Genomic DNA, 21,748 nt, shown 5'->3' with positions numbered 1-21,748 from the left:
TTAAATTTTGGTAGATGATTCATGTAATTTAATTTTTTTTTAGATCAAATGTAATAAGATAATCTTTGCAATGTATTTCAGGACTGGGGATAAACTGTGATTGATTGAATGGTCTGAAAGAAGTACAAAATCTTTTGCTCCAGAGCTTTTCTTTCTCCAGCATGGCTGTTGAATAGCTTTGGCTATTCAGTAGGATGTATGCACTGGTATATGCATTTCCTGTATATTTGGTTTTGGCTGAAGAGGTCTTTCAAGTAAAACAGCGTTGTGCTTTGCTAGGTGAGCCATGAAGTACAGGTGTCAAACCTCCAGCAGCTATGTGTTTTGAGCAAGAACCCTAATTTTGTTTCCAGATCTTTTAGCAAGTAATTTGATGCAAAATTTGAAATACTTTTAGGGCTAGAACTGAATGAGATTTTGGTTAACTATGTCTTGCCTGATAGTAACGAGCTGCCCACTGTAGGGGAAAAAAAAAAAAAAAAAGGTGACAAAATGGGTGATGTTCTACACACTCATGCTCCCACTTGCACTTCTTTTCTGTGGGAAAGAAAAAGCTTGTTGTTTATGGGGTTTTTTGTTTGTTTGTTTGGGGGGGTTGGTTTTTTTTTTCCTAAATCAGAGAAGTAAAAGTTCAGTTTAGAGACTGCTTCTCAATAGGACCTTACCGCCTCAATAAAATTCATACTCATATAGTATTCATATATGTAAAGGGAAGAGTCCTTGAAGCCATTGGCCTCTTGTCATTGTCTTTGTCCATGAAGCAATTGTACTTTGCAGTTAATTTCTCCCATTTCTCTTGTAAAAGCAAGGACCTTGAAAGAATAAAATCATATGTGTTTTCCATAATATTGAACTGCTACGTTGGACTTTTGCTAGACTATGAATGCAGTGGCATCTGCACTTTCTCTAACCTATTTATGCAGCAAAAGCCGTCAGATCTTAGGTGTGTTTTTTGCTATGTAGGCACAGGCTGTGTGTTTTATCAAGACTCCTCATGCTTCTGTGCCTACTACAGACTGCTGGAAGGGATTACCTTCTTCAGCACTACCTGTGTTTTGGCATGAAGTGGTTAGGGATGAATGCCTTGGGTCATTAAAACCCTTTAAAGTGCAGCTCAAGTGACATCAGTATTGTCAACACATAAGGTATAAACACGTTAAATTTGCAAAGCTGCTATATGGGGTTTGTTTCATTTTATTAAGCATTAATGCTCCTGTTGAAGCAGCACAAAGCAATGTTGAATTTAGATGTGTAGCCCCTCAGTCAACAGGGGCTCTGAGATTCCCCTCCAGGCACTTAATTAATCCAGAGTTGAGAAACTGTTTATCTTTAAAATGTGTTGTCAACATTTGTGTTCACTACCCCTGCCTCTCCTACAGAGTGCCCCTGCTTTTAAGCATCTGTAGCTGAGAGGAGCTGAGGGAGAAGAATGTGCTCTGGTTATTTAAAGAAAAAAGTTTTAAAAAAAAAAAATCCAATAACAGTGGACTGCAAAATATATTTCTACAAGAAGTATGAATGAATACTTGTTTAAACAATCTATATGGTCACCATCCTTTGAGCTTTCAGCTTGTTGCAATGTATATTATTCTCCCCTCCCCTACTGGAATATCGTATAGTGATTCTACTTTGTTATTTAGTTTTTTTATTGACAGCATCTCATGGTAAACAATAGGTTTTCAGCTTCCTTTAGGGGTAATTGCAAGTTCTGTAAAAGGCACTTAAAGAGCACCTTTCTTTGAGCAGATGCTGGAACTGGACAGCATGCTTTGTATGGGTCCCCACAGTCTACTACATGTTGTACATTAGGTGTTAAAGATTTGGAAATCATATTTCTTGCTTGTTGTTGAAAGCTCTCTCATGCATTATTTGTGAAACAGTAGGTGAGGACTTCAACCTTATTATGATAAGTAGTAGTGGTTAGAATACCAGATTAAAAAAGTTCCTGAGCACCAGTAAATGCCTGCATGGGAGGTGTATTATCAGGACATATTTTTAATAGTTAATTCAAAATATATATGTTTTCTTTGGTCTCAGTCAATCAATGTCGACGAGTAGAGAAGAAATAGGTGATAAAACTATATGTTAATAGCATTGCTTGGGGTTTTGCCTGCTTGTGTTTTACACTACTCATTCAAACTATATGAACTGTGTGATAAAAAAGTTAAAGATACTTCTGAGGGGTTTACAACCTGTTCAATATGACTGAACCCTAACCCTTGTTGTGTTTGGATCTTCCTGGAACACTTGCTCTGTACCATCTGGGGATTTTAAGTTGTTTTAACATTGGTGCAAATAGACGTATCTCACGTTCATCAGCTGAATCTGTTATGGTCAAGAGGAGCAGTGTTGCCACTGAAGCTACTTGAGCTTGCAGGTGACTGTACAAACCTGAACATGAAAGGCACCTTGTACTACCCAATTTGCAGTACTAGCCTGTGTGTGAGCTGCTGCGTGGCTACTCTTGGCACTTCCTTTGCTTATGCCAGGTTTCTGCTCCAAGCAACCCAAATCCTTCTCATATTTGGGTGCAGTTGATACCTGCTTGGAATTGAGATATCAAAAACCATAGCTGGGTTAGTTGTACTTGCCAGTTTAATAAGGCTAAGTACAAGTTAATTTAGGGAATCTTAGCTGTTTGTAAACAGACAAAGGATTAGGTGGTTATGAGGTGTTAATTTGTAGGACTTTTGATTTTTTGTATGGTTTGTATTGAAAAAAGATAAATGTTGGAGGAGATTGAGGGGGAAAAAGTAACTTTATACCCATGAACTGTTAATTCAGCTAGATGAGCTGAAGCAGCTACATATTGATGTCTCATTAGTTTTAAATTGAATAAGGGTTTCCTTTCATTAATCCTTTATTCTGTTGACAGATGGGAAACGGTAGTTGCTTTTTTTTCAAGGGCAATTTTATTCAAACTGGCAGTACATTGAAAGTTGGAGAGGTTACTATTGAAATATGGTGTGGCATAGTTGAAAAAAATCAAAACAAAATAAAACCTTAATATGAAAAATGTGCTGCCTTGGTTTTGTTTAATTGCTTTATAATCTGTTTCAAGATGTATGCTGTTTTCAGCTTGGACAGTTGTATATCTGAAAATATGCCTGGCAGTGTCAGATGTAAATATCTCAGATTAAAAGGTAATATTTCTATGCTAGTTATAAGTCAGAAGACTGAAACAGTCTGAAAAAAGGGTCATTATAAAACTGACAGGTTGATCCTCACTTGAGCTCATGGCTGGTAGCGGATGTGCTTCTCCTGATGCTGATGGAAGTTCTGCCCTGGGCTTGCGCTGAGCTGGGTAGAGTTTGGCTCCTGGGAGAAATGTGAAAATCATAAGTGATGAACCTGCTGCTTCTGGATAAAATGTAGTTTGTGACATAATTTCATTTAATCAAGTGTTACTTCTTTGTTGCTATTTTTGTTTGTTTTGGTTTGGTTTTGTTTGGTTTGTTGTTTTTGTTTTGTTTTGTGTTGTTGTTGTTGTTGTTGTTGTTTTATTTATGGAATAATTATCCATTTCTCCAAGAAACAATAGAGGTGAGTGCTGTTTCTGTGGCCTGCAAATGGTGTTCAAAAGACATATTTATGCCCTGGTAAAGAACACTCTGTGTAGCCAATTTAAGTGTAAGTCAGAGCAGTCCAGGTTGTTGTTTCATCTTCCTTTCAGCAGCTAGTTCTTTTGTCTTCTGCCTTGTCAACTATCTCAAACCTAGTGTATGCTGGGTTGGTAAACATTGAAATACATTGAAAACATATTTACTCTCACTTCAGTACTGATTTGCACTGTCCATCGCATTCAGCAGTTGAGTGTAGCCCTGGAACTTTCTGAACAATTTCTATTAGCTTTAATAAGTGTTTACGCAGAATGAGCAATGTGATAACTGTGGAATAGCTTTGTGTATTTTCTGAGTTATAGATGTCAATCCAATTTTTTGTATGTGACTGCTATCTGCTAGGTTAGGCAAACAGAATGAAGAAGAAAGAAAAGCTATGAATTGAGGTAAGCCTCTTGCTCTTTCCTGCTTCATCACATCAAAGACATCAGAGTATTAGTGAAGGAGAATGCTCTTCCAGCTCAAGTTGAAATACTGACCATACTGTTAGATGAGTGTGAGGATGAGACTTGGAACTGGAAAATCAGAAAGTGCTTTAGCTGGCTGAATAGATTATAAAGTTGCTGTAAAGTTCTTGTCTCTCAGGGTATGTGAATATCCTCACAAAGCACAGGTTTTATTTTTCCAATCATCATCTAACAACTTTTCTATTAAGGAACAATCCATTCACATTGTTGATAAACTGATTGAAAAGTTAATTATTCCACTTCTGGAAGAAAATACACCTTCCCTCTTCTCATTGTGAGAATCCAGTCATGCCAGACTGTTTTTCTCCACAGCAAAAGAATTTTCTGGCCTGCTGCTTAAGGCAAATCTGATCAGGTCATTCCTCAGTCTTTGCTTGATGAAACAGAAAGAGGGAGTTTTAAAGTATGTCTTACAATGCTAAAGGTTCTCTGATTGGGTCACTGATCTGGTCCTTTCTCTGACTCCTCTTGAAGGACTCAAATTGTTTTTATGAGTTATGGATCACAGGACTATGGACCCAATGTTTCTACTTGGTTATGCTAATGCCAAATAAAGCAGTAGCGGAACCCTGCTGGCATCCTTGTTATCCACTTGATTACACAGCTGCTGACCACATCAGTGCTTGTGAATAATGTCCTGTATCCATTGGTGATTGCAGGCAGATGCTGGAGGAAAAATGGGCATGAAATGCACTTCTGTGATATTTGCCCTGAGTATGCTCAAAGTCTGCAGTTGTTTTCATCTTGAAAAAGGTACCCAAGGGGCTCTGCACCGTGTTGCTGGTGGCCGGACCCTTCCCAGTCAGGACACAGCATTTCCAAAATGTTTCTAGACCTTGACCTGTGTGTTTATGCAAGGCTAATGCATTGATTTCCTCCTGGTTGCATTTTGAGATCTCTCAGCTAACTAGCTCTTAGTCCATTTAACTTTTGTCTGGTTTGTTTACATAATTTTGTAATCAGCTTTTATGATGTGAGGCCGTGAAAACTAAAACTCCATAAATTGCACTCCATTTCCTGTCCAGGCTGTAACTTTGTTAAAAAATAATACAAAATTGGTTATTGGTATTTTCTATAAGCCCTTGTTAATAGGTATATTCGTATAATATTCCTGTAGAACGCATTGAGTCTTGTCTGGGTGTTTCATTGGTTTTCCTGGGGTCAGTGTTCAACTGATGTGTCTATGTAGCAGTTTTAAAGAATGGCACAATCTTTGCTTTGCCTGTGTTTCAGGATTATTGCCAAGTGACATGATTACTCAGCTCTTTCAAAGCATCTCCACATCCACATGCTGGGACTGTAGGCACAAAAATGTCGTCACTTGTGACATTGTCCTCTGTTACAATGTAAATAATAAGTGTTCCTTCGGCATCTTGTGTCTAAATCACCTTTTTTCTGCTAATGAATGTATCTTTATTTAATCAGTGCTTCTGACTTTTCTGTCTTGTGGACAGGCATGTTAAGCAACACCAGGGTTCAGATTTTTGGCTTTGCGTGAAACATAAAGCAAGATCTCGAAGCCACTTTCAATGGCTTAGTTTGGTTATTCATAGATTTTCCCCAGGATCTTTTGTTTCTCTTTATGATGGTGTGAAGTGTTACCTCCGTCTTGCATTACTTTCTTTATCACCATCAGTGTTCAGTGTCTTCCACTTGCTGGAGTGTTTGCTTTGCCTGATCAAGTTGAGTTTGGGGTTTCTTTTGGTGTTGGTTTTTTTGGTTTTGGTCTTGTTTTATAGCTGATTACTACCTTGAGCATATTCAGCATGTAACCTTTGCGGGTTATATGCCTGTGTAACCTCTAAAAATTAAGTGGAAAATACATCCTACTGTTTTAATGAGAGGTGATTACGAGGTACCCAAGGGAAGATTGCTGTTAAAGTCTTGCTAATACTGTTCATTGGCACAAGTTCACAAGTGAAGGTTAACTTGTATCAAACATGGTTTACCTCACCAGCAAACTCATGGCAGTATATTGAGACCCACATTTGCCAAAAAGGGTCAAGTTTCTTCAAATTTCCAATTACTTCCTTACTGGGCAATAGCAGGGACATGTAATCAGTGGTTCTGACAGAGCAGATACTTTTCCACATTGCTACATTTCTAAGTAAAGGTGAAGTAAATTTTAAGTTTATGGTCATATAGATATGTTTGGCATTATAATTTTGTGCTAGTCAATCTTATACCCCCTTGTCTATTTAAGTAATATAAATATGCCCTTATAAAATTTTTGTGAACAGCATCATGACAATAGGAGAATCTTAGCAGCCATTGACAAATGGCTTAAAGAGTTTTGTTGTCTTCGCAATTGAGGTGAAAACACATGTCTGACACCAGAAGGGATGAAAAGTCAGAAAACAAAGGCAGCGAAGTAAGTCTGACAGCCCTGTTCTCTTTCTGGTCATCCCTTGTCAGTGAAAGATACAGCTGAATTAGAAATGACTAATGGATATTGTTAGAAGTGTGGGAAAAATCAATAGCAACATATATTAAAAATCTTCAGATTCCTGAAGTACAGAGAAGATGAGATGCCAAAGGGATGGGAAAGGTAAATAAATAGATGTAGTGTGCCATGACACCACTCTCCATATGAATGAAGTCTCCACTGACTGCAGAAGCAGCCTAGGGGGAGTTGCTCCTGTGCAGATATCTGGATTGCTGCCACCCAAATAAATCAAAATGAGATCCTTCTCCTCTAATTTTAAACTGCAGATATAACTTAATGAAAAGGGTAATTCAGGCTGCTTAGTCAGTAGGATGAAAAGATAGCTGTGATTGTCATCATCAAACCTGATGGTGAGGCCTTGCTTCATCTTGCTTATCAACATGAACTGCTAATTGCAAGTAGTAATCTATAGATATTTTATAGTTGACGGGAAGGGGAGAGAATCAAACAGGCTCAGTGTCTTATGCCAAGGGCTGTCTGCCAGCTTCCTGTCTCCAGGAGTGGGCAAACCCAGTTCTGCCCAGACAAAACAAGCTAAACTCTCTGTTGCTGTGTGATGGCTAGAACTAAAAGCTGTCACAGATGAAGGGCCACTGAAGAGTATATAATGGCAAAATGTTTGAGGTGAGGTTTTTGTTTCCTAATTTTGGGGGTTTTCTATATTTTTTGTGGTTTTTTTCTTTATTTTTGGTGTTGTGGTTTGAGGTTTTTTTGTTTGTTTGGTGGGGTGTTTTTTTGTTTCTTGTTTGTTTGTTTTTTGAGGGGGTTGGGTTTTGTTTTTGTTGTTTTTTTTTTAATTGGGTTTTTGTTTGGTTGTTTGGTTTTTTTTTAACCTCTTTTAAATGCTGGACTGGTGCCTTCATAGAATCTGATTGCAGTTCCAAGGTCTGATGCCTGAGTGGAAATGGCTTCCTTGGAGCTTGGTGTATTTATACTTAGAGTTCCCCACCCTGGTATGTGTTTATCTACATTTGTGTGTGTTGACTATTTACCCTACAGAAGATTCATCTCCCTTTTCTTTTGTTATTTTGGAATTGACATTCTTCATTGGTAATGTATCAGCCAGAGTGACAGACATTTAAGTTTCTTTTAAAGGTACTGGTTAAATTTTAATCTCACCAAATGCCTCATCTTCTAGTGCTTTAAGGTGTTTGTGATTCTGATGTTAATTAGCCTCTTTAGAAGTCTTCCATGCAGCTTGTTTCCAGTGTAAGTGGATTTCCAGTTGTGTTAAACCTTGTTGGGAAACAGCAAATGGAATCCCAGTGGCTGCTGAAACATGTTTCTGCTAAAGCCCGCCTCACTGTGATAACGGCATGGGGTAGTGATCCTTCTCAGTAATTTGCAGCATAGATATTGATTCATCCTTTGGTCAAGTTTTGTGCCTTTCCCAAAGCTTCAATAGGTCATAATTACTCCTTTGAGCAGATAATGTGCTTTTGTTACACTTCCTTCCGCTGCATAGTATGCCATGCTGCGCTGATGGAGGTAAGTTCTGAAGGTGCATCTTCTGTGAGTATTTAAGGGAGAATTCTTCAGTCTCCAAGGAAGAGATGTGCGTGCTTGGTGTATGGATGTACTGCTTAAAGGCAAGAAACTGTTTCCTGTGATATTCATACAGGTAACTTCCAACTGAAGACAAATAAAACCTCCTGATTTGGGTTAGCATACTCTCAGTTGTGGTCTGTGTCACTGGCCAAATAAGCAACGATTGAATAGCCAGATGAGAAAGAGAAGTTCATGAGCAGTGTGGGGTACCAATACTGGTACCAGTGTATGTGGCACAGTTGGTGTTAAATGAAATACTACTACTAATAATAATAATAGGGAAAACAAACAAGAAAGAGAACTTGGACTTTAAATATGAAGCAAAGGCATGAATACAGATTAGGACACTCTCCATCTTAAATAAGAGCTGTATTTTTAAATTCAAAGTTGACAGGTCATTGGTAGGGAGATGTAGCAAGCTGTCAGCATACCAGTGTTTAAATTCCTGCTATGCTAAGTGGATCTTTTTGCCCTGTTTGAAAAACTCTTCTTCCTCTTTGATTTGTATGTGCTTGAAGGCCAAGAGACTTCTGGTATTATCTCATGCTTGCAAGGACAAAGTTAATTTCCAGCTGTTTGTAATGTAATTCGCTTTTTTTGTATTAATCTATATCAATCAAATTTACAGACTTCCTTTATGAGAAATATTTATGCCTACTCAGAACACATCCTGTTAACATTGATTGCATCTTAATTGAATACAGATTGAAATACTTCTTTTCTGGGAGTGCTGAAAAGAAAGAAAATAGAGAATGTTTTCTGTAGCAGTGTTTAAATACCATTTTAAGTTGTGGTTGTGAGAATGATAACTTTGGAGTTGCTGACTGTACTGCTTAGGGCAGTGACCAAACTTCTTCCATAAATGCAAGTACTTACCAGCAGTATTATAGGATTGAAAGGTGAAAGGGCATCCAGAGCTCAGTCTTCATGCCACGTGAAAGAATGCCTGCTGTTTAATGTTGTTCTAAAAGCTGGCTCCATTTTCTCATTATTTTTTGATTTACAAGCTTCTTTGTTAACCCTCTGTGGTTACAGATAATGGAATGGGTTGGTTGCAGCAGAGAGGATTTCTGTTAAAGTCTGAGAGCACTATCCTTGTGTGACAAACCCACCATTACCGTCAGAGCGAGAGCTAGGAATTACTTTCTTTGAAGCCATGGTGCATTGTCCAAAATTTGTCTGGTAAATATTCTTCCAGCAAACTCAGAGGTGTGTGATTATTGATGAGTGGAGAGCACTCTGGAATGATGCATTTACCTGTGTGATCTTCAAACTTGCCGTCAAAAAGAACTGTCAAAAAATCAGCCAGGAGGATGTTGTGGAAAGAGCCATATTGCCAAAGTATATTTAGTGATAAGATGATGAAAAGATAGTGGAATTAGAAAAGAAAGGAAAAGCAATGTGTAATACTCCTTTGTGCACCCTATCTGAACTCTTTGATCCAAATCTACCCTAATAAAAGGGGATGATGGGCCTGAAATAGCAGGAACAGCTTCAGGCTCTGTATCCCTCTGCCACTGCTGTACTGGAAAAAGTCTGAGAAAGAGCAGGCTCGTAGTTATGCATTTCAGATACTTTAAGCTTCCAGAGGGTAGGGTAAAACTGCCTTCATTTCTCAACCATGTAAAATTGCCGTATGCATTCACTGGCCAGCATGTATTACATGGTGAGTTGATATTACCTAAAGGCTAAATGCGGTATGTTTTCATTTAACTACTTTGATAAATAAAACAAGGGAATTAACCAGGAGGTAAAAGACAAGCTTAGCAGTGCATCTAGGTTTTCATATATTTTCATAGCTTCTTTCAATAGTCACCATTTAAGGTGGTTTTAACTTGAACCAAAATGCCATTTAAAGTTAGAAGTCTGTAGGGATCTTGTGGAATGAATGATTCTGACAAATGAGCAGTTTGAGGGAATTCATCTTTTGTGGAGGAAATAATTGAAACTTGGCTTTCTTATTCAGGGATAGGATAGAATTTTATTAACTTCAGGTGGAAAACAATGAAAAAGTGCATTGGGAAGTGAGATTTTATTCTGATTAGACCAGCTGAGCAACCAGAGCAAGACCAAATATGCAGATTTTTCTACTAATGCTTGAAGTCATAAAAACTGTATGCTTTGGACATATAAAAGTATTGTTGTAACAGATGCATAAGAAACTTGCTGGGTAGAGAATTAATGGAATTCTTATAGCAAGAGCAAATGAGATGACAGTAACAAAGTGGGTTGTTTCTGGTGAAGCCCTAAAAAATGCACAGATTTATGAGAGGATAATAAGGCAAGAAATATGCTAGTGTCTCCATAGGCTTCAGTGGCATGCCTGAAAAGCAAAAGTTGAATGTTTGTGCCCTACCTGCCAGTTGGGCCACCTCGGAGGCTAAGAAGACAGAAGATGCATTAAGTGGCGGCACGCTGTGGCTAGCCCATGTAGTACTGGTAAATGGGAGTCCACTGCAGTGTGGTGAGGCTGTGGGCACTGATCTGCATGCCAGCCTGCTGCTGCCAAAGGAATTAATGGAGAAAGAGCATCTTTGGAGGTTTACTACTGCATTTTTTGTTTAACTTGGTTAAAGTGACTCAGAAGAAAGCGATCTGCATGGAAAGGAGACTTCAGTTACAACCCCAGCAAACCAAACGAACTTCACAGTTTTAATTCTGCCTATGTGGTTTAACATTGAAACTGTTTATGCTGATGAATTGGTACCTCTGACACATGACAGTAACTGGAAAACACCCCTTTACTGTCAGTAAAACCACCTGTTATAATTGAGCCATTTCTTGCCTTGAAGAGTGACTTGTTATAAGGGCCTTTGGTAGAGTTGTGTGTCATGTAGATTAGAATTTGTTTCAATTTGGTTTGTGCCTTTGGGAAGGTTAAAAATTCTGTTTATTATTATTTTTTCCATATGAACAGGAAATAATGTTTTGCTTCATCTATTCTGGACAATAAGAATTGATGGTTTTGGATCTAAGTAAACAGCTGAAAAATTCTCATTAACATTTCTCACTTTCCATTTCACCTTAATGACTGCAGAAAACACATTGCCACTTAGAGATGCCACTTTGCATCAAGCCCAGTGGAGTTCTCCCAGGTAGGAGAGTGGGCCCCTCCAGCAGGCTTCAGAGTGCTACCACCACCAAATCTTCTTCACTGTATCTTCCTTTTCATTCTTCCTAATAAATGGCCAGGGAGTCATTTAAGTGGGTCTGCTACCGCTTTAATTGCATGTATGTAGTTTTCATGGTATATGCCCCCATATATATATATATGAGGTAATATCATATCAGTGACTCTGTTCATCATCTAAATGAACGTATTAAGGCATACTCCTTTCTTCAGTTTACTCTGGCAGAGTTCTCAGATAATGTGATTATCAGTAATAAACTATATTATTACTTGCTCCATGTGCCATTCAGTCAAATCAGGTCACGTAAATTCATTTGTGTAAATGTCAGTTATTCTTATTGCATTCCTGAATGTGCTTTTCAGGCTGCTTCTGAGTTGAGCAAGTTCTTTCAGTTTTGCAGAACTGATCAGGAGCTTTTCTGACAGACTTCTGACTGTGGGATCAATTTTCTGCCCAAATCCCCAAATGTCCATTAGGTAATTAGTTTTTGATGGCACATTATGAGTACTACTCAACTGCACAGACATTTTCATTATTGAACATTTATTTGATTTTTTTTTTTCCCGGTATTGCATCCAGTGCACTGAAAAGTCTGTTTCAGTGTTTTCTACACTTCTTTTAGCACATTCCATCACTCTCTGAAGTTGACTGCATTGTTCTAACGATATCTTTATACATGTCTTCCCAAGCACCAGCAGCAGGACTTATGGATGTTTAAACTGAAAGACATCTTTTTATTTGCAGTTACTACTATTCAGGTGCTCACTTGTGATCTGAACTGGAAATTCTGTCATTAAGTCTTTATTAAAGTCACAGCTGAATTGTTTGGGGGGAATTAAATGCTCAGTTTGAATATTGTGGTTTGGTTTCATTTGCCCTTTTCATTAAGATAGTTTTCAGTATTATATTTTCATTAAAAATGGAGAAGTCAGTAGGTGTGGATTATAAATACTGTCATTAATTAAAATAGCCAGTGATGTGAGAAGAGATGAAGCATGTCAGAGCATTACCGGTAGTTTTCACCAAGAGGTCCACAGCTGAAAGCCATGAAAAGGCTAGGAGCAGTCAGAAACCTGCTGGATAACTGTAAACCCCAGCTAGGGACTTGCATACCTCTGTTGGGAAGTCAGTGTTGTTTTCTGTTTGCATGTATTAAGTCCCTAAATACCACTGATTTGGTCATAACCAAGAACGGTGAAGATGATACTTTAAAATTAAGGCAAGGGAGCTGCATGATGTCTATATAAGTGAATGTATAGCAAAGCTAGGAGTGAGACAACCAAATAACCTTTGTATCTTCAGCATGGAAACAGAACAGGCAGACTATTAGCCTAAGAAATTTTTTTGTTCCTAGCTTCTTTTGCTGGGTGTGTGTGCATAGTGATTTCTTCTCCAAAGTTCTTCCCCAAGCTGCTGCCAGGTGCCGGTACTGCAGCTGATGCAGTGACATGTCCAGTGTGACTGATTCTGTAGGAAAACAGCTCCTTCCTGTCCCCATACATGCAGACTACCTCTGCACTGCCTGAGCTAGAAGCTAACAGAACAGAAACAAAACAGTGTGGCTGATGGCCATTAAAGATACCTAAAGAGAAATGTGTGTGACAAAGACTGTAGAGAACCACACACCAAAGAAGAAAAATTGTAGAAACCATGGCAGTAGTCAGAATTTACTCTGAGTTCTGGACAACTGTGTAGAAATACTTTTTGGGATAAAACAAGAATTCAAAATACTGTTTGTTTCAAAGCTAAACTTGAAGGGTTAGAACAAAGTAAACACTTCATATTGAGTGTGACTTATGCCTAGTCCCTGAGGTTAGGTCTTAATTTCCCATAATGGAGGTTTTATTTTCTGCAGTCATACTCATTCAAACAAAACACCGGTTAGTTTTTAAGCTCTTTATTTTATTGTGAGGATGTACTGGAAATTACAATTCTCTTTATAATAAAAAGGAGGAGAAGAAAAAAGAAAAAGAAAAGCTAAAGTTTGAATGCCTATGAAGAATTACTTGTAACACTGTTTAATTTGCCTATGTAATCAGCTATTGTGCTTCTCAAAAAACACTGCTTTTCTCTTGGGATTCTTTGACCTCTTCAAGGATATGCAAACTGAGAAAAAAATTAAACAGTATCTTTTGTAGAAACATGTCAAAATGGAAAGCAGCACCGAATATTCAATGCTGAGTGCACAGAGGTAGGTAAATTCATTTAGATGGCATGGTAATGAGTCGGGGGAAGGGGCTAGCCTTGTATGAATAAAATTTATAGCTAAGTATATTGTTATGTTTTTCTCTGGGAAAAAAAAATGCTCTTAATTTTATAAATTATTTCTATTTGTAGGTGATTATTTTATGCACTTGGGAGGTAAGAAAGAGGGGAAATAGTACAGTTTGTTAAGAGATAGTTTAATGTACTGTACAACAATATAGTTTGAGAGAAAGGATTATAGATTTATGATACTGTTATTGTAGTAAATGTCATCAATGCAGCGTTTGACCGGCGTATTGTTTCCAACTGACAAACATACCTGGGTTGCGACCAGCTTCTTCCCCAGGGTTTGCTTTGGACGGATTCCCCTAGCCTTCCTGCACTTTCCATAGCTGGGATTGGGGTACCTTTGCTGTCTGGACGTCACTGCTCCACGCCTTGGGCTTCCAGTACATTTTAAAAACTGTTTCTGTGCTGCAAAAAGACAAACGGTTTCTTTAGAGTTTAGAGGGAGGATGCATTGGCTAAAGACATGATCACCGAATGTTTGTCTCCCTGGGAGCTGTGTGTGGGTGTCAAACAGAGCAAGCCAGTACCACTGTGAATGCTATTATTTAACTTAATTTCTCATTCTTTGGAGTCAGACTAGGATAACTCAAAAGATGCAATTTGCAAGTAGCTGTCAGGAATTAACCTGATAAGAAAGGACTGCAGAGAAGTACTTCTTTTTTTTGTTATATTAAATAGGTATTCAGACCTTTCTGACTCCCATATTTAAAAACAAAATGCAAGAAAGTTCTAGATTTTAGTTTGTCAAAGCTAGTAGATGTGTACTTGCTTTCCATAATTGATTGTTTAAACCAGAATGTGTAATAATGATGCTGTATCAGGAATCTCATTCCTCCAAACTGCTTTCTACATGTTTTTTGTCTGGTTTGCAGTTTGTTAGGGGGTTAAAAAATTAGGGGGTTATAAATTGGAAATAAAATATACCAGCCCTCAGTTCCCCCTCACCATTCACTCCTGTGAATGCCACCTCGTAGCTCTGTAGTTCCTGGTCCTTGTGCAGTTACCACATTATAGTTTGAATGAAGTTGCTCAAAAGGTTTTAGGGTGACCCAATCTAAAGGGCCTATAAAGGTTGTTTTATATTACCACATGAATTATCTGCCTCATTATGTTGTTAGCTATGGGAAATAGCTTTATTTAAACATGAAAAAACCCCACACACCAACCCACCCACAAACAAACCAACCAAACAACCAAAAAACCCAAAGCCAATAAACCACCAGGTAAATGAGGTAAATATCCTCATTCTTTGAATTTAGAAACATTCATCTGGAGTAACACCTTTGACAGTGTTTTTCAGAATCCTATGCTGTAACAGCTGATTGTTATTTTTGGACTTACATGTAAGTAGCAGATGTTTATAACTGTTGAAGGCTCTGACAACTTCTAAGAAAATGTAGTAGCAAAAAAATCTGGTATTCTGTGGCTTGTTCCAACAAGTGAATAACAGAGACACATTAACAGATGTAACAAAGGGATCTTTCTGTCAACATTGTTTCATGTATGTTGTTTCCAGTAATTTAGTGGAGTTCAGAGTCAAAATGGATGTTAAAAGTTTCTCTCAGGACCTACACACTATAGACTATAAAATTAACATTTAGCTCTGTATTGCCAGGGTTCTGGAAAAATTACCTCTAAGGGATAATACCTATTTATTGTATTGCATTTAATGGCATTGCATTTATTACGTTGCACTTACGTTTGGTTAACCTTAGTGATTAATTTCAATGTTTCATTGCACTCTCTCTCTTGGTTCCTTAAGGATATGTTTTTAGTATTTGGACATTGTTTTCATACTGTTCTCTAACTCTGCCTTTCATAACTGATAACTTCCACCTACTAGCAATGCTCCTACAGACAGATTGGGTAAGTTCTTGTTCTTTCTCATAGTCAGACTGATTCAGATCTTCCAACGCATTCTTGTGTAGTATTACTTATGCTACATTATCTATTTTCTTTATTGTATCCTTTCCCATTCATCAGTATCTTAACAAGCAGAGAGGACAGCCATAGTCACTTTTGCAGTTTGAGGCTAGGCATTGCTGTGCAGAGTTAAGCTGACATCCCTGTTTCTTGTCTTTTTTATTGGTAACAAGTCTATGGACAGCACAGTTTTGATTTATATTTGAAAAAGGCAGGCAGAGTAACTTGTCCACAAGGATTTCTGAATAGTTTTAGAAGCAATACAGACTGAGGAGTGTTTCATTTTGTAACTACAGACTACATCTCCTGGTTTTCAGATGCTTTCCATTTGTTTCAAGTAGCCTTTAAGTACTTTGGGCCTGCTTCCTGTAAAAAAATCTGCAAGCTTAAGGTTTGGTCTAAGGATTCCACCACACATATGTGTGCAGCTGCTTAGAGAAGTTATTCCCCAAAACAATCTCTTTGATTTATTAACAGCTCTTCATCACGTGTGGCTTAATAGTCTGGATATTTAATAGGTTCAGGTGTCTTATATTTATAGATGAGCAGAGGTATATTTTAGATGAGAAATATTTCCATGTAAGGAAGTGGATTTAGTACCATGTGAGTTGTTTTCTTTGTAAAAGCTTAATAATTTTGTTTTAAAATGTAGTTACAATATTAAAGGGAATTCATAGTAATACCTAAAATTTTTGAGTGGACTTCTAACTGCACCTTCTTGTTCATAACTTCTGCTTGAGTTAGGCTTGTACAGCTAAAGGAATTTATTTTGCCTGGCCTCTTTAAACAAACACAAGCATGTCCACATTATTGCTCAATGCCAGGAGCAAAATGGAGGACAAATACTAGTTGGAAAGTGACTTTTCTGCCTGAATGAAAAGGTAAAAATGGTGGTTAACTAGGCAGAGCTGTCCAAACTAAAATTCAGCTGTTGGCAAGCATTGTCTCTTAAATTGCCCTCTTCACTTCTTTGAGCTAGAAATTAAAAATGTTAGAAAAAGCAGCTTTGTCAGTGTCATGCATGAAATATCAGCAATCATGAAAGGTAAAAATTGCAAGTAAAATATGTAGGCAAGCAGGGGACTGATTCTGTGGTGCTGTCTGCAGCTTCTCTTGCAATGCAACTGCGCTTCCTTCTTAGAGGAAGAACTGATACTGGAGCAGTTTCTGCAGCAGTTAATGAATTGCTGTATTTACTTGAACAATAAAAGTGCTGCTCATAGAAGATGTGTGAGGCAGAGCTCTGTCCTGGGTTCAGCAGTAGCAGTCATTTTTCTCCTTCTTAGCTGGTGCAGTGCTGTGTTTTTGACTTTCAGCCCTGGGAACAACGCTGATAACACCAATGTTTTTTAGTTGTTGCTCAGTAATGTTTATTGTGACCAAGGACTTTCTGGGTCTCATGCTCTGCCAGGGAGGAGGGGAAGCCGGGAGGAAGCAGAGACAGGACACCTGACCCAGACTAGTCAAAGAGGTATTCCATACCATAGCACATCATGCCCAATATATAAACTGGGGGCAGTTACCCAGAAGGAGTAGATTGCTGCTCAGGTCAGGCTGGCTATCAGTCGACAGGTGGTGAGCAGTTGTATTCTCTCCCCTTGTTATTTCCCTTATCATCATTATTATTATTGGTGGTAGCAGCAGTGGTTTGTGTTATACCTTAGTTACTGGACTGTTCTTATCTCAACCCATGAGAGTTACATTCTTTCGATTCTCCTCTCCATCCCTCTGGGAGCAGGGGGAGGAAGAAATGGGGAGTGAGCAAGCGGCTGCATGGTTCTGAGCTACCTGCTGGGCTTAAACCACGACACTATCATATTCTGTATCGAGGCACTATCTCTGTATCACTCTTTGGTTGGAGATCTCTATGCTAATGCATTTACAGCTGGATCTAGGACAATAATCAAGCCTAAACTTCATTTAAAACCTAAAACTCTTCTACCATGTTGCTTCAAGCCTTGCCTTAGAAAGCTGGAGAAAATGGGAAGAAGAATTTTATAGATGATTCTAGTACATGATGCTGGCTATTCATTTCCTAGTACATGATGCTGGCTATTCATTTCAGTCATCAGTGACTGACTGATGAGACCTGGGAGCAATTTGAGTGATGAAGCCAAAGTTTTAATTAGTTGTTTATACTTGGAGCGTTATTAATTTTGAGCCTCTGTGGGTGTATCTATGCGGGAAAGTTACACAACATGAGGGCCTTTTCCTTGGCCCTGAAGCCAGCTGGCATGGACTGATTGCATCTATACAATTACATTCCCTTGGCCTCCAAAGCCAGTACCTACATCCCAGCCTGGATGGTGGCACATCCCAGGCTGTGCCTAGCCATTGTCTGGGCAAGTACTAACTGGCTGGGGCCAAAAATGTCCCGGAGACAGTAGTAACATTTACCAGCACTGCCTGTTGGTCTCCAGTGATATGGCACTGCTTAATATAGTAAAAAAATACTAACTTTATGTGGGTATGCTGACAAGTGGGTCAGTTCTTATTGCCTTTCCTCCCTCTTGCTAGTGTCAGAGTGATTTGCATTTTAGTAATTTGCTTGGCAAACAAACATTGCAGATGCTTCATTAGCATTTGAGATACCTGTTTTCATCCTTATTGGGTATCAGCCATTTACAAAGCAAGTTGACAGCTATTTTGTTGTTTTCTATGCAAACAAAGAACTTGTGCAACTAAATAGAGGAGTTGCAAATGATCTGTTGCTAAACTTGACAGGTTTTTTGCTTTAATATTTTTAGACTCTGTTCTTATTTTGAATTAGCTTTGAAATTTGCTTACATGCTCTGCTGTTTAGTATTTCTGTCAAAAGGAAGGGATTACAGCATGTGTTCAGGAAAGACACAATCTGGGAAATACCACTGAAAGAAATACTCAACCGTGTAAAAAATTTGCTCCTACAGTGTGTTGCTGTAATTGCTCAGTGTAGAGGATAAAAGCATGCTGTGTTCAAAAAAGCATCAGAAAATATCATTAGGCTTCTGAGATTTATTTTGTTTTTCTTCCATCAGAAGCTTTTATTTTGGCTTGTATTATTTTTGTTTTAAAAAAGTCTAAAAACGTACACCCTTTTGTTTTTGTGGTTCAGACAAACATTGTGAGAACATGGAGAAAATAAGCGTGTGAAGATTTAGCTGATTTCTTCAGCCTTGAAGTGTTAACAGATTTTAAGGACTGCTATTATCAGTGAACAGTGGCATTATCAGTGAACAGTGGCAACAAACTGTGCAAGATCATAACTAGATTGGATGCAAAACAATAAATCATATAAAAGCAGTGGCAGTTGCCCATTACTGTTAGTATTGTGCAAATTTGGTGGCCTGTGTGGATACTTCCTTGGTTGGCTCTCCTTTCAAGAAGAGTTAATTCTATACTCCTTGTGTCTTCTTCTGTAGGTTTTATTAAATGTATTACCCATTTGGCCAAAAGTATTTGGGCCTTAGTAGGAATACATGGTGTGTAGATATCTTCTTTTGACAGTTTATTTTCTGATGTAAGATCTGCCACAAGTACTGACTGTTCCGTACATATTTGTCTTCTGTCATTAATTTTATCTCCTCTTGTCCCCTGTCATAGGATGGCAACATGTGAAACTGGCTTCTGAGTCATGTGCTCCAGTTGCATAGCCAGGCTTTGCTTTTGTGGAGGAGACAGTATTCTCAAACAAAATAGAATCATAGAATCATGGAATCATAGAATTATAGAATAGTTAGGGTTGGAACGGACCTTAAGATCATCTAGCTCCAACCCCTCTGCCATCGGCAGGGACACCTCACCCTAAACCATGTCACCCAAGCCTCCATCCGACCTGGCCTTGAACACTGCCAGGGATGGAGCATTCACCACCTCCCTGGGCAACCACCCTAACAGTAAAGAACTTCTTCCTTATATCCAATCTAAACTTCCCCTGTTTAAGTTTTAACCCATTACCCCTTGTCCTATCATTACAGTCCCTAATGAAGAGTCCTCCCCAGCATCTCTATAGCCCACCTTCAGATACTGGAAGGCTGCTATGAGGTCTCCATGCAGCCTTCTCTTCTCCAGGCTAAACAGCCCCAACTTTCTCAGCTGTTTCTCACAGCACCCCTAGGGAACATTATTTAAGATTTCCAGCTATGTTTTTACATTTGGTTGAAACAAGCCAAGGGGAGTTTTAGTTTATTATGGGGGAATTTGAGAATGCATGGATAGTGGTTTCATGTGGCCAATTTCCACTTAAAGGCTAACCAAAAACCAAGCTGGGGGTTAGTGTAAAGAAAAGTTCAGTGATTTTCAGAACAGGAAGGGATTGTTTTTCTCTTTCTGTTTCTCTGTTGCTGTATTTATTTATTCTATAGGAAATTAGTGTCTCTGGGGGGGACCTGGAAATGGACAGCAGTAAGGACAGGGAAGACACTGAGTGCGGACACTAAGTAAACAGTTCACTTCCAGTTATTAGGATAGAATACTGCTCTGGTTCTCTATATGTAAGCATAGTTAATCTCCCAGAAGTAGAATGAAACCTTTTTTTTTTTATTATTATTATTATTTCTGTCTCAGACATACATTATTGACAGCAATAAACTATTATTCATGTTGAAATCATGATTTAAATTATGCTTGCAAAGATTTACATGATTTTCCTGGAAATATGTGTAGTAAATGTATAAATCTCAGGAAACAAATAATAGAATCATAGAATCATTTAGGTTGGAGAAGACCTTTCAGATCATCAAGTCCAACCATAAACCTAGCACTGCCAAATCCACCAATAAAGCATGTCCTCAGGCCCACATCTGCCTTCAGGGGTGGTGATTCTACCACTGCCCTGGGCAGCCTGTTGCAATGTTTGACAACCCTTTTGATTAAGATGATTTTCCCAAAATCCAATTTAAACCTTCACTGGTACACCTTGTACACTGGTACATCTTGTCCTAGTGCTTGTTACCTGGGAGAAGAGACTGAAACCCACCTTACTACAGCTTCCTTTCAGGTAATTGTAGAGAGCGGTAAGGTCCTCCCTAAGCTTCTCTCCTTCAGACTAAACAACCCCAGTTCCCTCAGCTGTTCCTCACAGGACTTGTGCTCCAGACCCTTCACCAGCTTTGTTGCCGTTCTCTGAACCCACTCCAGCAACTCAGTATCTTTCTTGTAGTTACAGTGGGGATAATCAGGCATTGGAACAGGCTGCCCAGGGAAGTGGTGAAATCACAGTCCCTGGAAGTGTTCAAAAACTGTGTAGATGAGGGCCTCAGTGACATAGATTAGTGGTGGAATTGGCAGTTCTGGATGTAATAGTTGGACTTGACGATCTTAGAGGTCTTTCCCTACTTAGTTGATTCTGTGATTCCATGAAATTAGATGCATTCAGGTGGTCATTTTTACCTCCTAATCTTCTGGTTGAGTAAGTGACAAAATATATAAATATGTTGAAAAGACTGTCAGAGCTATTTTAAGGTAGCTACTTTAAGGCTTTTAATTGTTTTATTGGTAGAAATCATGCAGTTCAAAACTCTGTAGTTTCGTTGTGTTTTAAACTACTGCAAAGAAGCAGTTATGGTCTTCCTTATCCTGAGCGCTTACTGGCTATAGTAGCCTCCAGGTTAGTATAGAATTAAACCCAAAATTATGCACTAAAAGTTTTGATGGAAAAAGTCTGAATCATATTGTGTTTATTTTAAAAATAGAACAAAATTCTGAAAATTAATTTTTTTAACTTCCATCATACACATTTTAAGCTACCACGGAAATTTGAGGAATACCATGACTTTGCGCAGTTGAGTGTTAAACGGTCCCAGTTAAGTCAATTACTTCAGCAATTTTCTTTTCAGCTGAATCCATTGGTACAGTACATAAATGCCTTGGACATGAATTGTCAAAAAATTATGAAAAAACCTCAACTAAACTGAATTTATTTGGCATAGTTTTCATAAAGTTTGGGGTGTTTTGGGTTTGGTGTTTTTTTTTTTTTTTTTTTTTTTGGTTGGATGATTGGTTGGTTTTGGTTTTCTAGGTTTTGTTTGTTTGTTTGTTTTTTGTCCTGGAAAACATACCAGATATTGCATCATGAGATGGTGTGATTTCTTGTCGTCCAAGTGGAACATACAGATCTACTGTGCACATGACTGGTGCTTCTTCAGTGTGGGCTGGCAGTAGTGAAGGTTTGAGGTGAATATTTTGTGGATGGTTTTCAAGGGAGCATCTTGAGAAATGGTGAGATGTGAAAATCTTCCTCTCGGTCTCTTACTAAAAATATTTTGTACATGAATAGGTTCAGACTTTTCTTCTTGCTTGCCTCCTGGACTTGCCCTATGGAATCCTGTCCCAGTTCTGTCTGGTTTTTGCTTCAGGAGA

General features: G+C 38.4%; 1 protein-coding gene across 13 annotated transcripts in view; it reads left to right on the top strand.

Annotated features, from left to right (window-relative positions):
* The window catches only part of PCDH15 (protocadherin related 15), a 460,786-nt gene that overhangs the window by 146,426 nt on the left and 292,612 nt on the right, over positions 1–21,748 (top strand). The gene's annotated exons all lie outside the window — the stretch shown is intronic.

This window comes from Neopsephotus bourkii, unplaced genomic scaffold (genome assembly GCF_033783945.1).
Source record: "Neopsephotus bourkii isolate Nb327-2 ecotype Australia unplaced genomic scaffold, CSIRO-AGI_Nbou_v1 NB_1634, whole genome shotgun sequence".
NCBI lineage: Eukaryota > Metazoa > Chordata > Aves > Psittaciformes > Psittacidae > Neopsephotus > Neopsephotus bourkii.
The sequence above is the reverse complement of the archived record's forward strand: the minus strand, read 5'-3'. Positions and strand labels throughout refer to the sequence as shown.